The 5,455-nt window shown below is 42.5% G+C and overlaps 1 non-coding gene across 1 annotated transcript; it reads left to right on the top strand.

Annotated features, from left to right (window-relative positions):
- The first annotated feature begins 4,709 nt into the window (after positions 1 to 4,709).
- On the top strand, positions 4,710 to 4,872 carry LOC123459841. Its single transcript, XR_006636578.1, has one exon. It is a non-coding gene; the product is annotated as a U1 spliceosomal RNA (small nuclear RNA).
- Positions 4,873 to 5,455: the final 583 nt, after the last annotated feature.

The following is a 5,455-nucleotide window of genomic DNA, read 5'->3' as shown; positions in this document are numbered from 1 at the left end:
CTCAGTGGTCAGTCAGCACTGTCTTTTTCTATATTGTTAATTTTAATTGGTTTGTAAATTTGTTTACATTTAATTTGAGAACTCACTTTGATTTTTTGGTCATATAAGAGGCATGAGGATAATGGATCTGTGCCTAGTTTTATGTATGTACGCTTTCAAAAAGAATTCCCATGAAATTGCATCCTTTCCAACAAGGCCTCATTCTCTCCTCTCCTTCACTTCAAGACTTTTCAAGACTTGTCCACATTCTGAATTTACCTCCTAACTTCTCTGTATATTTAATATTTTTTTGTTAAAATATTTAGTTAGAGCTGAGCATGGTGGCGCATGCCTTTAATCCCAGCACTTGGGAGGCAGAGGTAGGAGGATTTCTGAGTTCAAGGCCATCCAGAGACTACTGAATGAATTCTAGTCAGCCTGGGATAGAGCAAGACCCTACCTCAAAAAACAAACCAAAAAATACCTTTATTTATTTGCAAGCGTGGAGAGAGAGAAGTATGGGCACACCATAAATGTGACTATGCATACGCGTACACTCAACACACACACACATACACGCGTGTCCATAAACATGGCCGTGCAAATGTGTACACTCAACACACACTCACGTGTCCATAAACGTGGCCATGCATACGCATATGCTCAACACACACACGTGTCCATAAGCATGACCGTGCATACATGTACACTCAACACACACACATGTGTCCATAAATGTGACCGTGCCTAGTCAACACACACACACGTGTGTCCATAAACGTGATCATACATATGCACACACTCAACACACACACACATGCAATTAATTAATTTTTTTAAATCAGATTTATTGAAGGTTTAGAATGAAAACCAAAATAAAAGGCAATGCTTATTCCTTTTTGCTCTATCTGTCACCTCAATGCTGCTTTGCATTCATTCTCCTGGGCTTGTATGCACAGATATCTGCACATTTCTTTCTTCCTTTCTTTCTTTCTTTCTTTCTTTCTTTCTTTCTTTCTTTCTTTCTTTCTTTTTCTTTTCTTTCTTTCTTTTTTTTTTCTTTTCTTTTTTTTTTTTTTGAGGCAGTCTTTCTCTAGCCCAGGCTGACCTGGAATTCACTATTTCATCTCAGAGTGGCCTCAAACTCTTGGCAAACCTCGTCCTCTGCCTCCCAAGAACAGGGATTAAAGTGTGCAGCCCCACACCTGACTCTTTTTTTAAAGTATTTTATTTCATTCATTTACTTGAGAGAGAAAAAGAGGGAGACGGAGAGAAGAGAATGGGCACCCCAGAGCCTCCAGCCACTGCAAACTCCAGACACATGTGCCACCTTGTGCATCTGACTTACATGGGTACTGGAGAATCGAACCTGGGTCCTTAGGCTTTTTAGGCAAGCACCTTAACCACTAAGCCATCTCTCCAGCTCCATTTACACATTTCTTTTGTGAGTATTTTATTTATTTATTTATTTATTTATTTATTTATTTATTTATTTATTTATGAGAGAGAGAATGTGTTGCCAGGGCCTCTAGCCACTGCAAACAAACTCCAAATGCATGCACCACCTTGGGCATCTGGCTTTACATGGGTACTGGGGAATTGAACCTGGGTTGTTTAGCTTTGCTGGCAAGCACCTTAACTGCTAAGCCATCTCTCTAACCCATTATGAAGTATTTTTTACGTACAAGAAAATGCACCCATTCCAAGTATTCCGTTTGTGGGAATCTTGACAAATACATACCCCTATGTAACTGCCACTGTAATTAAGATATAGGATATTTCCATCACCCCCAAGGTTTCCTCCAGATTCTTTGTGACCAGCTTTCCACCTCCCTCCATCCCTAAGCAGCCATCATCTCCTGCCTACTGCTATAAATGAAAATTTGCTATTTCAAAATTTAATATCCAAAGGAGACACATAGCATATACCTTTGTGTCTGACTTAACCAAAATAGTTTTTGAGAATGACCCATGTTGTTGAATTCCTCCATCTTATAGTACATAAATGTACTAGTTTATTTTTTCATTCACTTATTCTTGGATATTTGGGTAATATTTAGGTCTGGGCCATTCTGATTTTAAAAGCTGCTATGAATGCTCACGTGCATGTTTTCTCCTCTCAGTAAGTGCTGCAGAACGTACAGCACTGCTGCTGAGTTAGAGCTGGAGAGATGGCTTAGAGGTTAAGGCACTTGCCTGTGAAGCCTAAGGACCCAGGTTCGACTCCCCAGTACCCATGTAAACCAGATGCACAAGGTGGCACATGTGTCTGGAGTTCGTTTGCAGTGGCTAGAGGCTCTGGCATGTCCATTCTCTCTCTCTCTCTCTCTCTCTCTCTCTCTCTCTCTCCTCTCTCTTTCAAATAATAAATAAAGATTAAAAATACTAAAAGAAGCTGGGCATAGTGGTTCACATCTTTAATCCCATCACTCAGGAGGCAGAGGTAAGAGGATCACCATGAGTTTGAAGCCACCCTGAGACTACATAGTGAATTCCAGGTCAACCTGGGCTAGAGTGAGACCCTACCTCAAAAAAAGGGAGAGTGTGAGAGAGAGAACAAGAAGAAGAAAGAAAGAAAGAAAGAAAGAGAGAGAGAGAGAGGGAGGGAGGGAGGGAGGGAGGGAGAGAGGGAGGGAGGGAGGGAAAGAAAAGAAGAAAAGAAAAGAAAAGAAAAAGAGAAGAGAGAAAGAAAAGAAATCCCACGAGCTAGGCACAGTGTTGCACACCTGTAGTCCTAACATTTGGGTGGCTGAAGCCAGGCCAGCTAGAGCTACAAATGAGAACTTGTCTTCTCCACAGCCCCCACCAGCACAATAAAACATGATGGGGGCTGGAGAGATGGCTTAGCAGTTAAGGCACTTGCCTGTGAAGCCTAAGGACCCAGGTTTGATTCTCCAGGTCCCATGTAAGCCAGATGCACATGGTGGCATATGTGTTTGGAGTTCGTTTGCCATAGCTAGGGGACTTGGCGTGCCCATTCTCTTTCTCTCCCTCTCTCTGTCTCTAGTAAATAAAAATAAAAACATTTTTTGAGAAACATGATGGAAGGTAGCAAAGAGATGGAGAAAGGGAAGGAATGAATGGATTTAGCTAAGTTGCTGGATATAAGGTCAATATATTAAAGAGGTTTATTCAGAGAATCAGAACCATGGGCATGATGTCTATAGAATAAATGATATACTTCAAAAGCTTGACATTACACAATTCTGAACTGGTGAACTGGTGTCAATTTGGCAATTTCTTCTGTAACCCTTGCTGAGTCTGCACCCACAAGGAAGGTGGCCCTGAAGAAAAAAATGGATATGAAGTGGGAAAGAGAAAGGAAAACCAGAGCCCAAAAAGATCAGTTCGGAGAGCTGGGGAGATGGCTTAGCAGTTAAGGCACTTGTCTGTGAAACCTAAGGACCCATGTTCAACTTTCCAGGTCCCACATAAGCCAGATGCACAAAGTGACGCAAGTGTGCAAGGTTACACGTGCACACAGGGGATGCAGTCTGGAATTCAGCTGAAGTGGCTAGAGGCTCTGGTGCACCAATTCTCTCTCTCTCTCTCTCTCTCTCTCTCTCACGCACACACACACACACACACACACCTCACACACCCTCTCTCTCATGCATATGCACATTAAAAAACAAAATAAAATAAAAAGGCCAGTCTGTTGAGCTTGCCTCAAAAAAAAAGATCAGTCAGGAACCTGTTTGCTCTCTCCCACCAGAATTCACACTGGCCTGATCCGGCCTCCAGAAACAGGAAATGTACTGTGGATTGAATCCAGCCATGTCCTCAGCACTACCTCAGCCTCTTGACTGCCAAGATGGCCAGTGCTTGTAAAGTCACTGGACACACAATGCTGTGCACACAGCTAAAGCTAATGAATTCAATTTGAAAAGATGGAAGGGTCACTTGGGATGGATGATGCCATGCCACACAGACACAAATGTTCCTGATACGATTTCCCATGGGAAAGTTGTCTTTGGTCTCCATTGATGGTTGTTGTTGCTGCTGTTGTTTTGTTTTGTTTTGTTTATTTTTTTAAAGCTAGTATGAGTGGGAGAATCCCTTCCCAGTATTTTTGTCTGCTCTTGCTGGTTTGGGCAGGTCCTGACTGCGTGGGCCTTTCTAGCATCATCACAGCTAGTCTACAGAGAGGAGGTTTCCAGTCAGTTCCAGAAAACTTTATGGCTGACCAACCAGGCCAAATGTGCCAGTGGATGCAATGGTAGCGATTTCTGTTATGAGGAAAACCAGTTGTTCTCTGTTTGAGCTTGAGGGCTGCTCTACTGGAGGAATTAATGTCTGGTTTCTGGAGGCTGGGAAGTCCCTGAACCATAGTGCTCAGATATCTATTCTCGATTGAAACCTGGCTAGCTCTGCTGTATCCTCACATAGCAGAAGACAAAATGACGAAAGTCCCCAACATCGTCCGGACCTCATAAAGCATTCGTTGCATTGAATAGTGTATCATCTTTGTGGAATAATCAACCTCTAAATGCTCTGCCTGTTGATACTGGAGGATTGCACTATTCTGAGCTCATCAACATTTGGACACAGGAAGGGAATACAAGCAAAATATGGTATGTTCATGTATTACCATTCACAATAAGAAAAAAAAAAAGTATTGGTGAAAAAAATGCCAAAGGAAGAAAACAAAGAGAAAGAAAGAAGAGGAGGAGGAGGAAGAGGAAATGACAGGCTCGGATCAATTAGTCACCAAATTGAAAGAAAGTGTGATTCCTACCTGGCTGGGGAGATACCATGGCCACAAAGGTGGTTCTCCCAGGGCAAGGCTTATCCACTGCAATCCAGATGTGCTGACCCCTGCGATTTCCCCAAATGCGGAAACTCAACTGCATACTTTGTGGGAGTGGGGAACTGCATTCGCACTCTCCCCTGAGTTAAAAAGAGAAAAATAAGTAAATAAATGAAAGCAAGTGTGAGGCTGGGCATGGTGGCACATGCCTTTAATCCCAGCACTCAGGAGGCAGAGGTAGGAGGATCACCATGAGTTCAGGCCACCCTGAGACTGCATAGTGAATTCCAGGTCAGCCTGGGCTAGAGTGAGACCCTACCTCAAAAAATAAAATAGATAATAGATACTGCCTAAATCTTAATTTCAGATGAACAACAAATAATTTGTTAATATTTTATTTACTTATTTGTACGAGAAAGATAGAACATAGGCATGCAAGGGCTTCTTGCCACTGCAAACAAATTCCAGATGCATGCACCACTTTGTGTCTGGCTTTACATGGTACTGAGGAATTGAATCCAGACCCATGGACTTTGCAAGTAAGCATCTTTAACCACTAAGCCACCTCTCTAGCCCACAAATAAATGTTGAAAGAAGGAAGGAAAGAAGCAAGCAAGCCAGGCATGATGGTTCACACCTTTAATTCCAAAACTTGGGAAGCAGAGGTAGGAGGATCACCATGAGTTCAAGCCACCCTGAGACTACATAGTAAATCTCAGGTCAGCC

The sequence above is a fragment of the Jaculus jaculus genome, chromosome 3 (assembly GCF_020740685.1).
Source record: "Jaculus jaculus isolate mJacJac1 chromosome 3, mJacJac1.mat.Y.cur, whole genome shotgun sequence".
Taxonomy (NCBI): Eukaryota; Metazoa; Chordata; class Mammalia; order Rodentia; family Dipodidae; genus Jaculus; species Jaculus jaculus.
This window is presented reverse-complemented; position numbering and strand designations above follow the sequence as displayed.